Source organism: Triturus cristatus, chromosome 2_2 (assembly GCF_964204655.1).
Source record: "Triturus cristatus chromosome 2_2, aTriCri1.1, whole genome shotgun sequence".
In the NCBI taxonomy this organism is placed as follows: Eukaryota; Metazoa; Chordata; class Amphibia; order Caudata; family Salamandridae; genus Triturus; species Triturus cristatus.
The window spans coordinates 608,696,851-608,719,610 of NC_140582.1; the positions used below are offsets into that span (position 1 = coordinate 608,696,851).

Sequence of the window (22,760 nt, forward strand, 5' to 3'; positions counted from 1 at the left end):
ATTGTCTGCCTTTACTGCGAAGGGGGAGACTTTAATGACGTGAGTTGAGGCTAGACTGCAATATCCTCGAACCTGGTCTGATGAGTAACGTGGTCCAAAATTATACTGCGATTCAATTGGTGGGGAGCAACCTTCCAATATGTGGTTGAAAAATCTAGGAGGAAATTAAACTTTGAAATGTGCAAATTCTGCAGAGGAATGGACTTTAATTTGATTAGAAATGGGCTGATCTTGAAAGTTTAGGCTTTTAGCAGATTACAAGGTTGACCTGTACTGGGTCAGTGTGACATGCTTCTAATGAACATATTGGGGGAAGTGGATCTAGCTGGCTGCATTGAAACTTTGCTCAGAAGGTAGCAAGATGCTGAAGTAAACTGGGGGATCTGCAAAGGGATGCCAACACTTTGGCAGCATGGTTATAAAAGCATTCAGACTCTGGGGAATAATGTTCCTCGCCTACCCACAAAGGTAGACTTGCAACACTGCAAGCCTTGAGACCAAGGGCATAGGAGACTACATTTCTTGGTGGGAAATAGACAGCAAAAGCAGAGCCATCAAAAGATGAAAACCATGCTTGGGATGCCATACAGTAGTGCTAGCGGGGAAAGACTGGAGTATATCGCAAAGGAGACACAGTACACTCGGTCAAGGATGGTTGGGGAGTGGCCGGTATGAACTAGATATCTGTAGCGGGCTAAGCCTAGAATCTACAAGTTGTTAACCCAAGGATCGACTGAAAATACTTTTAAAAACCTTAAATACAACCTGCTTTTCAGAGTTTCACTCGGATGGAGTGATAAAAGTTTGACCTACCCCTTGTACTACCCGCCTGCGAGCGGTGATTACATTTTTCTATTAATAAATCTGTGGCCATGTGAACTTTGAGTTGTCTGTGTGATTTACTTAAGCATTGTGTGTGTGTGTGTGTGTGTGTATATGTATGTATATATATATAATTTTGTGGGATGGCGTTGGACCAAGGCTATTGAGTGCCCTGACTCCTGATGTTATAAAAGCCTCGGCGGATATGCCGTCATACTCGTGTTTGTATTCCGTGATCTTTTAAAAAAAAAAAACTTAACTGTAGCACAGGCTTATATTGACAGGACTGCTGAAAAGGTGTTCGGTCATCTAGAAATTCCTCGAACTAGTTTACCAGTTGGATATTGTTTCTTTCATGTACTTGATTTCAGACTGCTTACACTGGTTCCATCAGTGGTTTGTCGACAACGGCAGTCTTGGACAGGAACGGTTGTATTCTGCACACGATTGCACAGTGCAGAGGCATTCACATCTGCTTTGACACCCCATCCTGAACAATTAAAGACACAACACTATTTGTACATGCACTGCAGGGTGCATACATCAAGCTAGGGCCAAATGCCTTTGCTTCGCAGTTTGAAGGCTTATCTTAAACTCCAGCTTTCAATTTCCATAAGTCCTTTAATATAGCCTGAGAGATTGCATAGCATTTTAGACAAGAAACCTCTATTTAACCCCTTGCATGCCCGCCCCTTTCCCCGCCCAGTGCCGCGCTTTGTATTAGCGGGCGGAGTTCATGACGAGCTGGACTCGTCATGGGCACAGCGCCACCGCAGCCCATGACGAGTCCAGCTCGTCATGGGCACTGAAGGGGTTAAGAAACTCTGCCTTGCAGCTTGGATTACTTGTAAATGCCTGGCCCATACATGACATTATTTTTGTTTATGTTTTTGTTTTTAAAACATGTCGAGAAACGGCATTGTTATTTACAATGTCAATAGCTTAATCAGTGTGTGTGTAGGTGGCTCTGTGTGTGGGTGCAAATGCAATAGGTCTCGCATTTGCGAGTGATTAAGCTATTGACAGTGTAAATAACAATGCCGTTTCTTGAAATGTTTTAAAAACAAAAACATAAACAAAAATAATGTCATGAGCAATGCCAATAGCTCTAACTTTACCAATGCCGAGACCATTGCATTGTAAATGCTTGTTCTCTTTTGTGGGGGGCGTTCCCACTGAAATTAAAACAACTCAGGAAAAGGTAACACATCCAGCTAGCAGCGTTTTGCCTGCCTCAAGGCGCACTGACGCATATGTATCACTCCTTTTATTCAGGGCTATACCAAAGATAGCGGATCCACTCCTGTGGCTAGCCCTCTGCATCATTGTCTGCGGTCACCAAGCCTTTCATCAGAGGTGGCGGCAATTTATGCAGCTGGTTTACATCAGTTTTAGCACCCAAATTCAAGGAAATAGAGAGCCCATTGTTATAGGGCAGTCATGCTGGGGCAATAGTTTACCGCAGGGGTCTCCAACCTTTTCTGTAATAAGAGCTACTTAAGTCCAATGAAAATCCCACTGAGCTACAAATATTATTAGTGCTGTAATAGTGCAACATCAAACGAGATTACATTAGTGGCCATCCCATGCAAGGTTGTTAGCAGTGATCACCGCGGTGCATCAGGCAGGGTTGCTAGTAGTAATGCAGAAATGTTTTGACAATGTGAAATGCCTCTATGTGGGTAATCCATTTCCATAGCTGGAATTCCCCTAGCACCAATGTAATGAATCATATCAGCAGTAAGTCCAACCAACACTGAATATATTTTTTTCTCTAACATCAGCTGTAAAAATATTTTGCAAATTCAATCATTTTGCTTCAAACATCATCTTATTAGTTCTGAAAATACACACATTTTCATCTCCAATAAACACTCTGCAATATTTGTGTAGTTCTATTATTTCGACCAACCAAAAGCTTTAATTTAGTAGGCTAGGGTGAACACAGGAGAGCTACTTATAGGTAGTTGGAGAGCTACCGGTAGCTCAAGAGCTACTTGTTGGAGAAGCCTGGTTTACCGTCATTAGCCTTTGTGTCGAAATTAGTCACATTAAATGAAATCTTCTCCATGATAATAGTAAAAAAAGAGGACCTGCCTAGGGTCTGAGTGCCTTTTACCCGCAAATGAAAAATGGAGTCTAACTGTATATTACGTTTCTTGTAAAAGCACTGAAAAGAAAGGTGAATTGACAAGTTATGGGCTTTCTATTTCTGAATAATGTTGGACGAATGGGTGTGAGGAAGTTAATAATTCTTACGTTTTCTAAAGCAGCATTCATTAAAAAGCTGCATCAATTAATACAATAGTTCATGTAAAAAAAAAATATACAGCAACAACAATTTGAACTTCTGTTTTACTGATACATATCGCTAATTAATTAAGAACTACCTTAGCTGCTTTGACACAATTATTGCTTTTATTTGATCGATCCGATTTTGTATTCTCCTTACACACATTTGTGAATTTTTAGGTTATGTTCTATTTAATTTAGATTTCAGGTGCACTAGGCACAGGTTTCTGTTTCCCATGTCGAACCACGTTTCCTTTACGTAGCAACGCCCTAAGGAGTACCTGTCTGTTTGCCAGTGATCAAGGACTGCTCATATGGTTCATGACCTGGAAGTTCCTAGCTTCAATTTATTATTTTAATTTGGAAGATACTCTATTTTCTGGATTTTTTCAATGATTATAATGTCAGTCTTTTGATCCTTTTTTCAGTCTTTAATTGCCTCGGAATGCTGTTGCATCATCTGTAGATATTAATATAGATAGCTTCCCTTTGTTGTTTAATGAAGCAAACGAAAAGCAATATTTTAATTCTATGTCATATTTATCGGAAGATGTTTCTTATTAGTACACAATAGTGTGGAATTGTGTGCAGTTCAGCGCGTTGGCTGTTTACTCCTGGTGGGTGATAGAAGACTTGAAGTTTTATTAAAACTTGCTAGCATGAGATAGATGCATGATTTGTTGTGTTGCACAACGCTGAGATAATGCTAGAAAATTGCTGGATTGAGATTTTGGATGTTGCTAGTCCTGTTAGGCGGGAGAGTGGTAAAGCAGAAAGTTAGCAGATGCCAGTACTTTTTCACCATGTGAGTACTGACTTAGACCAAAGCCTCATTTCCCCCGCCATGTATGTTGTATTAAAACTTAAATTGTTGTGGCACATTGATGCCTTGATATTGGGAGTTTTAGAGGATTGTAAATGTGGCCTTAAATGTCCACAAAGGTGGGCGGGGGCAGTTGTCCCAGAAGACTTGTGTTTGTTTCACATAGGAACTTGCATGAGATGTAAATGTTATATCAGTGTGCCCCATGCCACTATAACGCTATATGATACTGAATTTATTTCTGACTTCCATTTTACTGTCCACTGCACTTCTCCAAATGCCTTCTGTATTTCACTTTTATAGTACACATCGTTGTTGTCATTAAAATAATCTTGCTCAAAGATGTTCATAATTTCTAATTTAAATTCCATGGCCAAACCAATTGGTGGATGAAGTTATGCACTTAACAGATCTACCCTTGAGTCTGAGCCCAGACTCGAGCTCATAAAAAATACCAGCAATGTTCATGAGAAAAGCCCAGGTAGCAAAATTACTAAATATAGCCCGCCCTCAACACCTTTCCAGTGCTGCTGTCCCCAAAGGCATATCAGAGGCAACAAATTCTCCTGGGTTCAGCATGAAGGGTTCCTAAACAGGGGGCAGTGAAGAAACATCAGGTGTCCTCTATTGAAAGGCCAACCATAAATGTTATGAAAGAGAGGGGAGGCCTGCTACCCCTAACTATCACAGCAAGTCCTCTGCAGGGCATCAGAAGAAAGGGAATTGTGAAATGCAACATATATGGTACCAATTACTCCAAAGAAGCATACTTGTGATAACAAGACACCCCAAGAGGATTAGAGCAAATGTGTTGATCAGCCAACAGCTCTTCCGGTAATGCCTGAAGATCTTGCCATAGCATTTCCAAAGAAGCTTAGTCACTAAAGAAGGCACAGAGTCCAAGAAAGCGTTGGGTTAGCATCCCAGAATCACTGCTAAGGACATAGCTACATTTTAAGAATTTAGTCTTATGTGTTGTGTGTTGAGACAAGCTTAAGAGCCACAAGACCTCACTCTTGGAAGAGAACTTATGGTGTGTCCCCAGATCAACTTGCAAGATCATTTGGCCCGTCTTCAAAGTTGGTTCCCCCATTCATACCATCCAAAAGACTATGCAGATTAAAGTAGGATGCAGAATTTCAAGAATGAAGGGCTGTAGGGAAAATGAGGAGCAACAGAACAAAGTAACCCTATCTGTCTCACTGTTACTGCGTTCAAGAGGACAGCTCACATGCCAACAGTAAGGAACTGCACCCTTAATCAGGAGATTCAGCAAAGCGTCATTCCGATAAACGTGTCAAAACATTCCAGTGGAAAGCTTACCAAACGGTAAGCTGCTGTTATGCCCCCATTCCAAGAATGCCTGGTGTGTAACAGGCCTCATGACATTAAGCAACCACTGGCGTACTAGCGATTTTATGTACTTCCTCACTCTGGACTGCAGAGAAATAACTAACCCATAGTTTGTGCCTCTGAGTAAGAACCTGTCCACTTTCAATCTTCTGTGAAAATTGTACTGGTCTTCCTCAAAGGTCTTTAGAGCAGAGGCACCTAACTGAATTCCTTAACTGTGCTGTCTTCAATACTTTGGGCTAAGGCCAGTCAAGGTTTCTATACATAAAGACTATACACCATAAGTGACATGATTGTGCATTCTGGTAATTTTATCAGTCTGGTGGCCCAGAGCACGCTGCCTTTTTCTGAGTTCGTTCCCCCCCTGGCTTTATTTGTCTATTCTCAGTTGCATTTCTAATGAAGGGGAAAGGGTTAAACAAGGGTGTCGGTGGATCTTGTTTGTGGGATGACTAAACATTATAAATCTCCACAAAGGAAATTTTAAGCCCCCCGAAGTCACTTTATATGACCCGCCTATCATTACTTGGAAGCATGAACTGCCCTAACAGTGATCCCCCGACATCTCGCCTAAACAATTTCTGGTGTCTAATGGAGACACTGAAAGCTTAAGTCCAAATACAATGAGAGTATCTGCTAATTGTACAAATAGTACCAGTGAAGCTATAATTGTTAATACCCTTACAGCTCAGTGTGAAAACATTAAATTGCTCATTATATTCCAACCAATAGGATTGATGTGTGGCACAAAATTCTGGACCTTTCTACTAAAAATGTTTAAGCTATTTATTATTTTCTCTTTAAGGACTACTGGCTACTGGCTTAGTAGCTTAGTAGTACTGAATGAAGTGCTTTCTTTTTAGGTCTAGCCTGGCGTTGCAGCGTGCATGCGCTGGCGCTCTGCGAGGCTTCTTGCAACCGATTTACTTTGAGAAGTGGAGTTTAGGCTCCGCCAGTTATTTCAATTGGTTTGCATCATTGTTTATGGTAAACAGTGTCTCTTCATTGTGAGTGAGGCTTTTTAGTCCCTCCTGGTTACCGCCCTGTCTCCTTTTGGCCCCGCCCACCCAGACTGGATCTTTTACGTGCGGCGTTACACAGTCTCCTTCATTAGTCAAGTCGCACTATATTTTTTCACAATGCCGACAGCTTTTTTGAAAATGTGCCTCGGGCGGGCTCTCTACCTCGTCCTCAGACCCCAGGCGGCGCCGTGTCCTCCTTTTGCCATCTCCCTCGGGCACCGCCGAGGCTGTCCAACCTGTCGCCATTACTTCATGATGTTGAAATAACCAGCGGGGTCAATCCAGCGGGAGTGAGGCCGCATTGGCAAAGCTGGCGGCGGAAAAACAAAACAAAAACCTCTTTGGGACACCCACTGGGGACGAACGTGTCTTTTATTTTTTGAACCGCACACACAATTAATGTCTGCCTTTAGGGCTGGCAGCCCGGTGTCTGTGAGGATTATTGCGGCTGAATACGATTGTGCACAGTGTGGTTTGAAGGAGTACACCGTACACGGGAACAGAGCATTTTGCTTTGAGGTGATGACCTACCTGAAGACCAAGCAGGCGCCGTAAGAGGAGTCGTTGAATAGTTTTGCTGTAAGTACTGAGCATTGGGCGCTTGGCATGACACTAGACTTGTATTTAACAGCTGCACCAGAAAGTTTAGATAGTATTACGTAAAAAAAATAAGTATGTCGGGATATCGCCCTGGCATGTTCTATGACGCTTTACATTTTGTATTTTTGAGTGAATGAGGTGCGATTTTAAGGAAGGTGAGTATCTGAAAAATATATTTGAGAACACTCAGTCTGATCTAGAGCAAAGCACCACACATCATCCGTGATGTCATTTGAAAGGTCAGGCTTTTATTTATCAGTACACTGCATTTTAGGACTTGTAGATTAATTTTACATTGTAAGCATGGGGATAAAAATGATATGTAAAGTTCTAGTCATTAGAAAGCAAGGACTGATTGAAGATGCCCCATGTGATATCGTACCCATGATGGCAGTTATGAGCGTTACCTATATGTACTCTACTCACTGACCCATGAAAGTCTGTCATACTTATAGTCTCATGCATGCCATCTTGAGCCTGCCAACTCCCATGCACGATTTTTGCCCTACGCTGCTTCTAAAACTGCAGCACTGTTACAAAATCGGACTCCATTAACTAAGCTTTGCAATTACAATGAAGACACTGGTTCACACCATGAAGACTAGGTGAGGTATTTGTGTTGCTGGAGAACTGCAGGCATTGTCTTAAACATGGAAGAAAGCCTTTGGTCGGAACTGCAGGTATGGTCTTAAACATGAAAGAAAGCCTTTGGTCCTAGTTGTGCTCCAGCTGAGAGTCACATGGGCACTTGCATGGCTTTCCTCTATTCTAAGGTGTGCAGGCCATTAATTGGCAAGCAGAAGTAAACTGCATGTTGAAACTACGATAAATAAGTATGCTCTCATTTACTATTAAAACAGTCTAAAAGGAAAGAACGATAGAACAGTATTCAACCTTTGAGTGCTTTAAATATTGATCTTGCCTGATTTTTGTTTCACACAATCTCTCAGGCCCCAGCAGTTATAAAATGTTCACTTTTTATCAGATTGTAGCATAAGGATAAGAAGTCATTTACTGGTGGTTGGAAGAGTGTTTTTAATCATATAAAAGTACTTGGTGCAGCCCCTTGTTTATTTTGGGCTCCATTCTGTCTGATCGGTAATTACATGGTGTGCTGTTGTGGTGAAATTATGCCCCGGGGTACTGTGTCCAAGTGTAACAACGCCATTTACAACGCCAATAGCTCTAATTTAAGCAAATGCGAGACCTATTGCATTTCCAATGCTTGTTGTTCGAGGTGTCAGAGTACCTTTAATAAGAAAATTAGCATATATAAAACCACTTAATTTGGACTTGAAATAGTTTATATACAAACTACATTAGTTTGTGTCCTGCCCAATTAAGCCCATATATACATTGGCTCAATAGTGCCCGATACAAAAATGCGGGATATGTTTTGATTTACCAAGAGAAATTAAGAGATCTCTGTTGCCAGCCAAATCAAAAGGGATGAAGGCATCTAGACATTTAACGTGCCTCTTCTATGCAGAGAGAATTACACAGAGAATGAATCTGGTCTGAAGAATCAATCAGTCCAGCAAAGCCATTGCCCTTGTTGTGGACACAGTGGATCATAAGGACTCTTCCCTGTTGGTGTACCATTCCTAATAACTTCAACATATTTCGTGGACCCAGTCTTGGGCAGGCGGTTTCTGTGCAGCAGGAGCCGCCCCAGATTGGTGGTGTAACGACTCCCAGCTCCAGAATTTCACACTAGGTGGTTGAGCATTATACTTGAAAGTACACTTGTTTCATTACCATTGGCTCAAATGATAAATGTAAGAAATGCAAAAGGAAAACACAATGTGATTATGCTAAGACATTTTAATTTGCATGCTACTATAATCCATGCAGTGTAGGCACTCAAGTGACAAAATAAAGTTTCAGCATAAATTCACTGTGCGTTGGGATTTTGCTGGTATCGAGGTATGGGTTTAGCAGAGGTGGGATTGAATCTTCCAATATTCAACTGTTTTTGGTCTTGTAAAGAATAGTTCAGGCATCACAATGTTTTGCCAATATGGCTGCAAGTGTGGTTTCCATTTATGTATGAAGTCTAGCTGTCTAGTGCTAGATTGCCTTGTTATAGTGAAGACGGCCACCGCAAGTGGATTTGCAGTATGGTGTGTTGCACTGAGGAGGAGAAAACTCTGTATAACCCTGGTTCACTGGTTGATGTGATGCACTTTTCCAATAAATTGAGTTATATTTTATGAAAGTCTGTCAGAGGACATAGCATTATTTTAGATGGGCTTTGTTGGAAATGTTTAAATTGTTTGTGATCCTTATTTATTTTTTTCATTTGTGAGTTTCATATAGCGCAAACTTGACCCGAAGGTATCAGAGCGCTTTACAGTGGAAGCACAACCAATAATTGCATGAGGTACATAATAGGTGCATAGAGATATATATAGTAATGGTATGAGTACGCACACCAATAATAACATGAGGTACATAAAGGGTACATTCTAAAATAAATATAGTAATGGTAAAAATGCAAACGGTATACAACGGGATATGGAACAAAATAGCAGCACAAACCGGGGTTATATAAAGCCCCAAAAAAAATACACAGCAACAATTGTATAAAAGGAAAGCCCTAAAGACAGTAGGATACATGAGCGGCGAAAGTCCTGAGGTAGATATGAAAGGGAGTAGACAGGGAAGGGAGAGTAGATGCATAGATTTGCCCAAGGTAGTGATGGCACAAGGTAACTTAGCACTAATGTTCAAGGCAAACTTGCACTATACTAAGTTAGAACGAAATCAGTAACATAGAGAGAGAAAAATAAAAATATATAGTATAACAGGAATAGTGGGATATATAAGCTGAACAGCAGCGGTACCGGAGTTGTATAAAAGATTAATTCCAGCTCCTCAATCACATTGAACAATTCCAATCCTCAAACAGTGTCAATCTGGCTTCCGATCGGGCCACAGCACTGAAACGGCCATGGTCCATATTGCCAATGATGCCCTAAGCGTAGAGTAGGTATGTTGGAGATGAGGGTTAGTTGTTGGGATCGGACTGGTCGGAATTTGTTTTTTTTTTTAATAGGGGTAAACTGACCAGTTTTGAGGCAGCCAGGAAGGAAGCCCTGGGAGAGAGAGGCATTGATTATCTTAGTCCACAGAGGGAGTAGGAGGTGAATAGACTCATTTAGGACTTCAGAGGGAGGGGACAAATGAAGTGGTTAGAATATTTCAAGGCAGTCAGAAGATTCAAAGTGCCAATCTCATCAAGGGTTATGAAGCTAGACCAGGAGGCATCATTTCTGTGTGAGAAGAGGTGGTAATACAAGTGGGGTGGGAGTCTGAGCGGTTGGGGCTGTAGAAGACTGAGTGCGGTCTGGATGTTGTTGGTGATTAATGACGTTTTCTCAGCGAAAAAAGAGGAAAAAGTTTCACAATTAGGGGGTGCTTTGTTATTTGAGGAAGCAGGATTACTTTTGCAGGTGGATTGATTTCTGATCATTTTGAACAGTTTTTAGGTCTATTAGTAGCGGTGTTGAGTTGATTTAGAAGGAACGTTGATTTGGAGTTCTTAATTTGACTATGTAGACATGTCGTCTTTGACGCAGGAGTTTGAGATTGGCCATGGAGGGGGTACGTCTCCATGCTCTTTTAGCAAGTTTAAGGAGATGCCTTTTTTTGGTTAAGATTACTGTTGAACCAGGGGTTGGATTGTTTGGATAGTATTTTTATAATTTGTTCAGGTATTCATGATGATTGACATAGAATTGAAGTAGTGATCAGTGAGTTCTTGGGCTTCTGTCATGGTGGGATGCGGAAGCTGTATTTCACAATTTGTACTAGACATAGAGAGTTGGTTAATGTTATGGGTGTCATTGGTCCATTGTTTCGCTTTTTTAGGTTGGCCCATGGAGGTGATTGCTTTTATATTTAGGCAGAAGGTGACGCAAGGATGGTAGTCCAATTTCAAGGGAGAATAAAGTCAACAAGTAAGGTGATCTCGTTAGCTAAGATTAAGGGTCGCTCCTTTCTCATGGGCCGGATCGTTGCAGGCTTGGGATGAGGTTGAGGTCCTGGAGGAAGGCAATTGACGAGCGGGTCATTGATATTGTTCCAATGGATGTTGAAGTCACCAAGGAAGATCTGGTTGGTGTGATCGTCACTGTTGGAGGCGATAACCTCCATGATCTGTACAGTGAATGAGCGATTACCCACAAGGTGGGGATAGAACGTGTGAAGGGAGCATTTGGAATTGCTTGTGGTGAAGATGTCAATCTTAAGCTACTCACATGAGGGAAGAGAATAAGTGGGAGATTGTTTCACAGAGTGTGTAGGTCTGTAAATACAGGCTAGGTCATCCCCAGAGCGCCTTGGGCAGTCTAACCTAATAATACCATACCTGGGAGGGACCAAGATATCCAAAGAGTGGTTAGAGGAATAATTTAACCAGGGTTTTGTGAGCATGAGGATTTCAAGGTCCTGGTCGAGAATAAGAGCAGCTATATCAGCTGCGTGCTTCACAGCAGAACAGCAGTTTAGTAGTGCACATTTGAGGAGTGAGTTACAGGAAATCGTGTTATAGGGCGTGTGGGAGAGAAGAGCTGGGGTGAGGTTTGATTTGTTTATAGACCTAGTCTTAGGACGGAATGACCTGGAAGGGTGCGAGATGGTACTCTTGATTTTGGATAGTATATATTTTTAGGTAGTATATATCCCCTCAATGGAATATTCCACAATTATACAAAAATAATTTCATACCTAAACTTGGTATAATCTATAATATTTGACCTGTACCAGTTATAGACTCCATTCAAAGACTTATTTTTATATTTAATAAAAATCCAATCTAATGGTAAAGTCAGATTTCTATTAAATACATGGGAAATGTAACTTCTAAAAAGTTACCTTTACCCTGCCTGGAGCTGCTGGTGAATAATTTGTATTAGCTCTCTAACAACTGCCCAACTTCTGCTTGGTCTGAATTAAATATGAAAGAGGTGTGAAAACTGGTTCCAACTTCTATGGGAACCTCCATGTCACAACCAAATGTTAGGTGACACTTGAACAACCCCAGCCTTTGTTCTCCTCTTGAGGCTGGCAGCAAACCCAGTGGGAAGGAAGTTACCCCCAGTAATGGTTTAGAGTGACCACAGAGGAGGGGACTGCTCATTAACCTGGCCACAACTATGGGTGGGCACACAGGCCTTGCACAAGAGGAGAAGGTTTTCCCCATCTTGTATTTTTATAGTGAGAGGCACCATAGGTTTGTTTGCAGTAGGACAAACAGGAACTGCTGTCAAAGTGAGTATAGTTGCCCCCAGGAGCTTTTACCACATTTGTTAGGGAGTGCCCAGGAGCTGCACCCACTAGCAGGTAGGAGGCATAAATGTGGTACTCCAAGGCACCTCCTCAGAACACTTACTGAACCCACAGAAGATCAAAATAGGACTGAAGCAGCTGTCTGTAACTGGAGAGGGGCCCTGTAGGACTGAACCTGCTCTCTCTTGTACCCAGGACAAAGAAGTGGACTCAAAGGTTCAGTTGGCTGACCACCTGTGTAGTCACAGCTGAAAACTCTGCAAGAAACCTTTTTCCCAGAAATACCCAAGTGACCAGTGGCTAATGGACCTGGCCTAGACTTTGCTGTTAGCATCTGCCTAACACCCTAAGAGTGTCTAAGTGCCTTCCCCTAATTCCTGTGGGCCTTGGAACAGTACTCTTGTGGTTGTTGGAGCACCAGAAGAAAGTTCGGAAACTTCTGCTCCAGAGCTTTAGGTGAACCTGCTGTGAAAAGTATCAGACCACCAGTTACATGGTATCGGATTGAAATTCAGCTTCATTCCGGTCAAGTCTTTGATCATTTCCCAAAAAAGTCCCATTTTGCATTGGAACTTACACGTTTTCAGCGAGAAATCGCCAAAGCTCTGGAGATCCAATGGGACAAACCTGCTTCAAGTTTCCGGCCTTTGGTTCCACAGCGGTGGCTACAGTATAAGCGGCGGCCCAGTCAGGGAGGATCTTTTCTCTCAAACAGTGACAAATTCCCTTTCTCTGATGAGAAGCACAGTTTTTGGAATAGTAATACATTCGGAGGAGATTGGACAGTGTGTCCCTCGAGGGTCGATAATAGCAGCGACTCCATACAACTGTGTGTAAGTAGTATGAACAGATGTAATGTTTCTTCTCATCAGCCTCAATTGGTATTATGGGCAAAGACTGTGATTATCAGTGATAGGTAACCATGATTATTAAGAAATTGTTGGCACTAGTGCCATTCTTCTCCCTCTTATCAGTGAACTTTCTCCCAGTGGACTGGTATTACTTAGTGACAACAAGAACTGTGTTTCATTGGTAAGACAAGATTAGTAAGGCTTTCTGACTGACATCTACCCGGTTTCAATTCCAACCCTCTAATAACAATGTAGGCGGTTGAAATTGAATCAGCCGGTTAGTTGTAATCTGTATATGGAAGTTTCCTCATAAAAATGGTGATGAGGATGGCCTGTAAATCAGAATTATTGGATGAGCAAAATTGTGTGAGCAGCAACTCTTTTTGAGTTACCAGTGTGCGGATAATGGTCAGAAGGAAAGATTTCCGATGGGCAAGTTATCATGCCCATGCTGTTTTTTTTAACATTAGTCATGGCTCAGGATTGTTGTACTGCCGTATTTCTATCCAGGTGGTAGATGTCAGATAAGTTTATGGGCTGATCACGGCAGGTCTGGCTTTAGCCCTCTGCGCGCCAGGTCCTACAATCGTTTTTGGCGGCCCCCATGCAGTGGCGGCTGTCATGGATAGGGGGTGGTGGGGCGGAGTGGGCTGGCACTGCAAGGGGGCGAGACAGGGAAAAGAAAAAGTAAATACCACTTACCTCTTCACCACGTCTCTCCTCCTCAACACGTCTCTCCTCCTCGTTCCTCCCTCCACTGAAACAGGAAGCACCCATGCTTCCAGGATCCCTGAGCCAATCACAATGTTGCAATGCAGCATTGTGATTGGTCTGAGTGCCATGGTTCGGCGCTCAGACGGTAACTGAGGGCCTGGGCATGTTCTCCACCTAGGCTGTATTTGGAGAACCTGCAAAGTGAGCATGAATGTTTGGGTGGCCAGAGACGGCCAGCCAAACATTCATGCCCACTACTCCTCCCCTGCTATGAAAACAGAGCAGTCCCGTCTGCCGAACTGCTGCACTGCGCAGCAGGATATAATAAAATTATAATAACATTGAGTTATTATCATTTTATTTTATCTTTATTTACACTGCTTAAAAGCAGTGGGGTGACACTCCTCTGCCGTAGGAGACGCCACTGCCCCATGCCATGCTCCTCAGATCCCCTCATGACTACCAGGCAAAAGTGCTCTTCATCTCTCCATAGACACTCTCTCACATACATTTAATTTGTTTTAAAGCACTGGTAAAGGCTGACTTTACTAATAAGAATGTGTATCTACCAATACAAACCCTTTTCAGCAACATTAGAAATAGATAAGGTAAGACTTGGGGAAAACAGCTAAGGTCCTAAGCTATTTTATGCAGTTTAATTGCAGCTCTTTGATTACAGTTTGTAACAGTCACTGTTCTGTATTAGGGTTGTATCTTATGAACTGTGGTAACAAAGGGATCTTCTTAGTAAAAGCCGTAATTCACTCAGCTATCCACATAAACTACATATCTGTGATCTGCATGGTACGAGTTCTTTGCAACAGACATATTAACCCTCTGCGCTACTTAATGGCAAGCGAAACCTGCCACTAGACAAAACTCTGATCTCTCTCTGTATCAGGAGCATTATCACAAAAGTTATCTAGCCATTTTTATTGCTGCCTGAAAACTGTACGCACAAGTAACTCTGCAGCAGGTGTTTTTAAATCATGTTATTGCTAAACACAGCGCCCCCCAGAGGTCAGCACCCCCTCCCCAGGTCACCCCCCTCCTAAAGCCGGTTCTGAATCACAGTGCCCACGAGAGGTGCGAGGTGTGCACAGAGCAGAGTGCGCAGATACAAGCAGCTGAATATGCACGTATGTGAGTAATTGGAAGGTGGCAGCGAGCATTCAGTATTGCCTGAATTGTATTCGACATTGGCACTCACTGTATTAATAACTTACCTCAAAAGAGAAGATCCATCTGGTGCCACGAGGGTTTGACTTTTCCTGGAGTTGAGTGTCATGCAGTAGAGGCTCCGGAGGCGTGGTCTTGCACAGACAAGTCTGTGGAGATTGATAAAGGACAGTGGTCTTGTCAGGACAGGCTCTGGAGGTGTGGTCTTGCACAGACAAGTCTGTGGAGATTGAAAAAAGACAGTGGTCTAGTCAGGGCAGCATCCTGCATATGGAAAGCAATGATAGTAAATAAAAACAGAACTAGACTTTATCAAAAGCCTGAATCATAAAAGGATATTGCAGAAGGCTATTGGTGAACAGCGGATGATGATGGTGGCTACCATTGTTATTTTATTTGTTGTGTTAAACTACAACCAAGGGAGAGGATGTGGCGTAACTGCCAGATCTGTTGACTTTGGTTTTGGGGAACTGGGTTCGAGTCTTTGTGTCGGCTCAACATCCTGAGATTCAAGGAAGATCACTTAATCTCCCCGTGCCTACCAAAAATTAATGTGTCCTTGTGTAATGTAACTGGTGCTCATGTAAAGCGCTCCAATACCTTTGGGCTGAGTTTGCGCAATATAAAACATTTTCAAAAAACAAACATACAGACAGTGGTGACTACATTTTTATGTTAACTTGTTTTGTTGATGCCATATGGTTACCTAGAACATAAATGCCCCTCCTGTGTTTTTACAGGACCCCGGTGTTCCCATTATGTTTTGGGAAGATTGGAAGGAGGTGTTTGAAACATATCTTGAGGCGGTTGGGGTGAGATGTATTTGTAGCCAAGCGGAAGTTAGAAATACTGAACAAGGTATTGAAGACACTACCAGTACCTAGGAGTGAGAATGAAGATAAAGCTGGTTCTGATTCTGATGAGGCTGTGGATGACAAATACTTGAATGTGCTAATGGCTTTGGAGGAAAACTTTTGGAAGAAAATAAGTGTGGTAGTTGAGAGGCACAAATATATTTCCTGTGCCCAGTTGCCAGTAGAGACTATAGAACAGTACGTAGTGGTATTGAGATCACTGACAGCTACATCCAGATTTAAATGTCTGCAAGAGGATACCATCAGAGATCAGATGACCAATAAAACTACCAATATGAAAATAAAAGAAAAATTATTCGGGTTGAAGGATCCATCTTTAGAAAAGTTTATTAATATTGCTCAACGTATCGAAAATAGTTCTTGATATGTAAAGAAACTTAACAAGGATCAGGGAAATTTGAAAGAGGTACAATATCAAACTTGTGTAGTAAATACTAAAACTAAGAAATATGTGATGGGAGCACATGTAGAGCAAAGGAGAATGCAATGTTCAGATGTGGAAGCGTGAGTCTAATGTATGTCCTGCAGTTACAGCCAGATGCTTTAAATGTAAAAGCTGGATCATTTTTCATGTGTGTGGAGGGTAAAAGATAATGCAAGAAAGAAACGTGGTGTGACAATGATTGTGTAACAGAAAACAATATGGTGTGTGAAACAAATGTTGGCAGTTATGAGAGAAGCATAGGAGTGCTGGTGGTGTGTGAAGTTCACATCCGAGCCGATGAGAAGTGCGAATCTGTAAGTACAGATAATCCTCCTAAATGTGTGTTAAACATAAATGCCGGAGAGGTGGATATGTGGGCTGATTCGCTGATTCATGTTCATCGTTTACCTTGAAAAATAGTGTTAAATGGAAAGGTGTGAAGAACAATGTTTTAATTCCTACTGATGTTAAACCAGTTGGATATTGTGGAGCTAATTACCCATGCTGGGTTATTTTAATGCAGAATTAGAGTACCGTTGCAGGAGGGCAATGGGTAAGGTATATGTGGTAGAGAAAGAAAAGATGTTGTTGGGATTGAAGGCGCAAACCTCATTGGGAGTGGTGCTTGATCCCAATCACCCCGATCAAGTGTTACTTGGGAGAGGTTGGGGTTAATAATTGGGGTGCAAGATTTCCCAATCTGTTTGTTGAAAGATTGAGGTGTTTGTGCAAGTTTCAGCATTGCATAATTGTAAGGGATGGAGCCATTCCCAAACTGTGTAAAGTCCGTAATGTGCCGTTAGCATTATGGGAGCAGTTGAGGTGTGAACTTAAATGGCCGTGTGATGAGGGTGTAATTGAAACCATCGAGTCCCATAGTTTTGACTTGAAAACCTAATAGTAAGTTGTGCACGTGTGTAGACCTGAGAGATCTAAATGATAACATTTTGGTGGACAGGCATCCCTTTTCACGCATTGATGAAATGTTTTTGAGTATAAATAATGCTAACTGTTTTACTACATTGGATATATCAAGCGTCTACCACCAAGTTTGTTTACATCCTGAATCCAAACATTTGACGTCGTTTGCGACTCCTGATAGGACATATCAATTTGATCATACCGTTTGGGCTGGCTACGGCATTGGCTATGTTCTAGCAAATCACGCAAGGGGTTTGGTATTTTTCTAAGATGATGTATTGGTCAGGGGTGTTGACAAGGAACAACATGATGTGATCTTGGAGAAGGGGTTAGATTGTTCACACAAATGGCTGGCTTGGCAATTGGACTGGAAAATGTAAGTCCGAGTTGAGTGAGGTGAAATATCTAGGGCACACTTTATCACATGGAAGAGTGAAACCCAAAATGAAGTTAGTGGAAGCTATAGAGAGGGCACCTTCATTGTTTGAAATTGAGTTGTTGGTTGACTAGGGTATGAGCCCAAGTCAGGCAACAACCACAGTTGTAGTCAGGGTAAGAAACAGGTGAACCCTAAATTAACCTGTGCTTGCCCTCTGCTAGTTTGGCACAGAGCAGTCAGGCTTAACGTAGAGGCAATGTGTAAAGTATTTGTGCAACACTTCAAACAGTAAAACTGTGAAAACACCACACAAAAAGATTCCACACCAGGTTGTAATAATAGAACTTAATTTCATAAATAAAACAAGACCAAAATGACAAAAATCGAATTAGGAGAACTTGAGACATGATTTTTTAAAGAATAACCTGTAAAATAACAGTTAGAAGAAATAAGCGCTTACTGGGGATATCTGGTCACGCCAAACCAGGACAAAGTCAAACGTTCACGCCGATCGCGATGGAGCGCGGACCGGATACAGGGACCCAGTGAGGCCTGCTGGGCAAAAGGGCCTTGATCCTGGCTGTGTCGACTTCGAAGATGCCTGGTGCAGTCGAACCCATGTGTCAGTCTCGATCCATGCAACAGGGGGAATGTGCCAATCTGCAGCAACAGTGCGTTGGCTCTGATGAGCACAGAGCTGTAATGTGGAGATTCAGCATTGTTGTTGAGGATGCCGTCGACAGAGATGCGGCGACCTTGTGCTGTTGTGGTTCCGAAGATGATGCATCGGGGCCGATCCACAGACTGTAGGCGATGCACTGGTACAGGTCACACAACACGAGTGATGAGCTGGTTCCGATCCACGCAACAGGGTCTATGCACCGGTTCTGATGCACACAATGACGCCGATGCGCTGGTTCGACAGAGGATGTGTGGGTTTTTCTAGAGGAATCAACTTAGGCCTCACTTCCAAGGGTCCAGGGCGGGGGTGGTACCTCTTGGCAGGGCAAACTCTCAGATGGCAGAGTCTACGTGCTTAAGCAGGTAGTTGGAAGTCTCATGTCCCTGAGACTTCAGATGAGGAGGTCAGCCAGCTAGCCCTTGGATTCCCTCTGGTTTCAAGCGGTGCAGGTCCAGTCCTTCTCACCCAAGCAGGGGAGCAGTAGGCAGCAGGGCAGTACAGTAAGGCAGGAGTACAGCAAAGCAGCAGTCCAGCAGAGTGGCAGTCCTTCAGCAGCACAGCAGTCCAACTTCTGGCAGAGCCTTCACAGGCCCAGAAGTGTAGTGACGTGGTGGTGTCAGAGGAGCAGTACTTATACCCAGTTGTGCCGTTGAAGTGGGGGGGACTTCAAAGACATGCCTTTGAAGTGAAGATAGATCTTCTCTTCCTAATGCCTGACTCACTACAGAGTTGTAGGCAGTCCTTTGTGTGGAGACAGGGCACAACCTATTCAGATGTAAGTGATCCTGGGTGCAGCTCCTCTGTTACATCCTCACAGAATGCCTTCTCAAGTCACACCTAAGCTCCCACTGTGTGTGGCTGACTAGGTGGAATACACAAAGCACAGCTGTCATCCTCCCCAGACATGCATCAGACAGACAGCACTCACCAAATGACTAAAGTAAGAAAATGCCAACTTTCTAAAAGTATACCACCTACACCAGGGGTTGAACACTTTTCCGTCAGCAAGGCTGAGCCACTATGAGTTCAAAACACCACAGAAAACTGACTTGCTTTTTACACACACTTAGTTGTCTTCATGACCACTATATTCAATAGCAGTGATCACCATTTTTTTCCATCAATAAATTTACCACTTTTGAAAAAATCATCATACACAAAACAACAGTATAAACGTATCCTAATATTTACAATCCATTATACCCACCCAACATCACTGTTACACCAAGACATTGGACACAAACAACATTATACAAACAATACACAAAACAAATATATCAGTTCTGAATTTTGATTGCCCAAACAGGAGATTTTTGTTATTTACTCAATAAACAAGAATTTATACACTCCTTATTCAATGGGCTTAGCAACTTAACAATGCTGTACTGATAAAACCGGTGATATTGTTAGCTTCGTTTTTACAATCCCTTCCACCCTGATTTCCAGTGCCAATTTTTTGGGCACTCGTTGGTTGCGCAATTGTCAATGCTTTTTTAAACCTGTGACTTTATGGGTTCTTCTCAGGACTCAGAACCGTTTACCACTTTGAAAAAATAAAACAAACAATTTATGTATGTACACCTAAACAATTTTAGGGGGTTTAAAAAAACGTAATCTACTCTACCGGCTCACGATTAATTTACCTCATATGTACCTGACATTTACACATGTCTCGTTGGTCTCAAGCTTTGCCATGCCCCAATTTCTCGCTTCTTGCACATTGCTTATTGCATAGAACTATTTCTCCAGTAACTTATGCATCTTTCTATGACCATTCTCAGAGTATGAAGACTTGTTTCCTCACAATGATGGAAAATCCTCTTCCTTATTCAGGATGTAATGCTTGTAAATGTTTGGTTCCGGCTTATGAAAATTATGGCATATGACTTCAGCCATTTTCTGGGTATACTAGATCTTGCCAATGTGCACATCTTATGGTTTACAGCTGAAGATATATTATCTTGGAATGCAGTTATTGTTATGTACTATCTGGTACATTAATTCTCATTACAAATCATCGATTGGCAAGCCCAGTCTTTTACAATATGGGATAAAGTACCCAGTTCCTTACATTATAAGGACATTATAGGCTGGTTGGAGTTCAGTGACCATACAGTGTCATGACTCCAAAGGATGAGTTAATTTATGAGGCCATGGATCAGTATCATTTTAGTGTACAGTTGGGGTTATTTTATTATGATTAATAAATGGTTGAACTACTCCTATTCATTCAACACCCTACTAATTCATTGGTTTTTTGTTCCTTCTGAAGAAAGCAGTCATTCTGATGTGACAGCTCAACTGTAATAAATGTTGCTGTAGCCAATTTCTCCAGCTGGGACTCGCAGTCCCAAGAGACATTTGGCCAAAGGAGGAGGGGCCGTCACCTCTGCTCCCAATGACGCTGTAACTTTGCACTATAAAGCACCATCACTTCTCCTGTGGGACATACACGGCCATCGTCCGAAAGAGGCTGGGCTTGGCCACCCTTCTGGGCTTTAGGAGCTTGCTAATGTGATGAGTGGATCTCCTTTTGTTTTTAATCTGGAAAACAGCACCTCATAGATTTTGCCGGGCTTCTATTTTTGAACGTGCTCTGTCTTTTCCCGTTTTGTCCTGCGCTGCTGTGCTGCTTATCTTATTCCATCCTAAGATTACTCTACAGTGGATTATCGGGAAGAGAAAGTTACCTGAGGGCAAGTCCATCGAAAAAGCTATAAACAAAGCCATTACCGCCCAGCATACCTCCTTGGATTCTTTCCTTGTCAGAGCTGTCATGGTGATCTCTAAGAAGACTGACCTCACAGAGAGGTGTCTTTCCTTGGATTTGAGAGATCATTTTAATACCCCACCATCTTCTTTGGTGCACCTAGACAATCAACAGTGCAATGGTTCGAACAAAACCGAGTATATCCATGGAACTTTGTCAAAGGATCCTAACTTTGAAGAGACCTTGGTCCTTTTAGCCCTTAGGGTCTCGAATAGTGACCATAATGTGTCAATTATCTCGGGTGGAAGCGAAAACTGGCCCTCTGGTAAGCGGAAACATCAGTCTGAAAGGCCCAGTAGTTCTAAACCTCGTGAGTGGTGGTGCGCCACTACGAACTCTGAGCGTATTGCACATCAATCTGGAATTACTTAGCTCCTCACTGCCAATTACCAAAATCCTACCTGGGAGGAGAATGCTAGATACATTCAGAGCCATTGTTGTAGTCTTTATAACCCCCTTGAAGGAGAGGATGAAGAGCCTGGAGTATTGTGTCTCAGCTTTAATAAGGCAACATGATGGGGCAAGGATCCCTTTAGTTTCAGGCTCTGTTGGCCCCTTTTGCTCTGACGATTTTACAGGGCCCAGGAGCTCTGGGGTTTAAGCAGGGCCTGTGTGTGTAGTGGCCGACGTGTCCAGTGTGCAGCCTGCTCCCCCTCTGTCTATAATGGTCCCGCTAGCCAGTCTTTCTTGTACAGCTGTGGGAGTCGTAAGATCTCCGTCCGGAGCAAATGGCCCACTGCGGCTGGCCGAAAGTCAAGGCTCCCTCATCGCTCGAGGTGATGAAGACTCTGGTTGCATAAGGTCAATTTGCCACGTCCTAATCTCCCTCCTGACTGGTGCCACTCCAGCCTCCAGACACTGAGCATTCATTTACACAACTTAACAAGGTTTGCCATTGAACTTTGAACGTTTGAACTTTAACATCAAAGAGTATAATGACATTATCCTTGCAAGGAGGGTAGATTGGATTGATCCCACACCTAAGAACTTAAAGGAGCCTGCATAATTATTAACTGTAAACACCCATATTTAGCGCACTAGCTAATTTCTAGTAATAGGAGCAATAACCTACACGTTGGCTGTATCAAAATTTTTGCATTAAGATATTTCTACAGTTTCCTGCAGCCCAGGCCACGGCCGGGTTCTCTGCGTCCCCTTTCCATGACCAGCGAACACACTTGTCCTTTAATTCTAACCTCCAATCGCTTTCTGCCTTTGATAGATCTGGATGCCAATGATTGACTTGATCGAACCCCACCTCACCTTAGATGCTAACTTCATTGGATAGGGCCCTTCTTGCTTCTGTATACCCTCCAAAGGTTGCTTTGGATTTTATTAATGGTCCCGCCATAAAGCTGATTAGTTGGCATATCGCTAGCATCCGCTCCAAACAGCAAGACCCACTCTGGTTGGACTTTGTCACCAAATTTGATATTATTATGCTACAAGAGACATGGGCCATTGAGGAATTTGTGTAGGATGATTTTGAGAGTTTTCTAGTTACTCCAGTATTGGAGCTTTCATAAATTCACATGCCCGAATCATTCCCCGTCGTCGAGACGGGAGTCTCCGGTATATGAATAAGCAATGCTTAGATAAATAGCAAACTGAAAAGAGGCCTAGGCTCATTTCCCTTTTGCAACCCATAACCTTTGTTATGTAAAAGAGACCAAAATTGTCCCTGAACCAATCAGAACCTCTCACCCTCTAGAACACTCCTGAGAGAACCTTTTGCCCCTCTACCGTATGTTGTGCTAGGGA

At 42.6% G+C, this 22,760-nt stretch overlaps 1 protein-coding gene and 1 long non-coding RNA gene across 2 annotated transcripts in view; one reads left to right on the forward strand and one right to left on the reverse strand.

The window, feature by feature from the left end:
* The window catches only part of KLHL2 (kelch like family member 2), a 506,272-nt gene that overhangs the window by 478,510 nt on the left and 5,002 nt on the right, over positions 1–22,760 (forward strand). The gene's annotated exons all lie outside the window — the stretch shown is intronic.
* Positions 1–22,760, reverse strand: part of LOC146862576 (uncharacterized) — a 276,686-nt gene that overhangs the window by 172,999 nt on the left and 80,927 nt on the right. Inside the window, exon 3 of the long non-coding RNA XR_014978153.1 lies at positions 14,996–15,168. This is a non-coding gene — a long non-coding RNA (uncharacterized LOC146862576). The remainder of the gene's footprint in view (positions 1–14,995; positions 15,169–22,760) is intronic.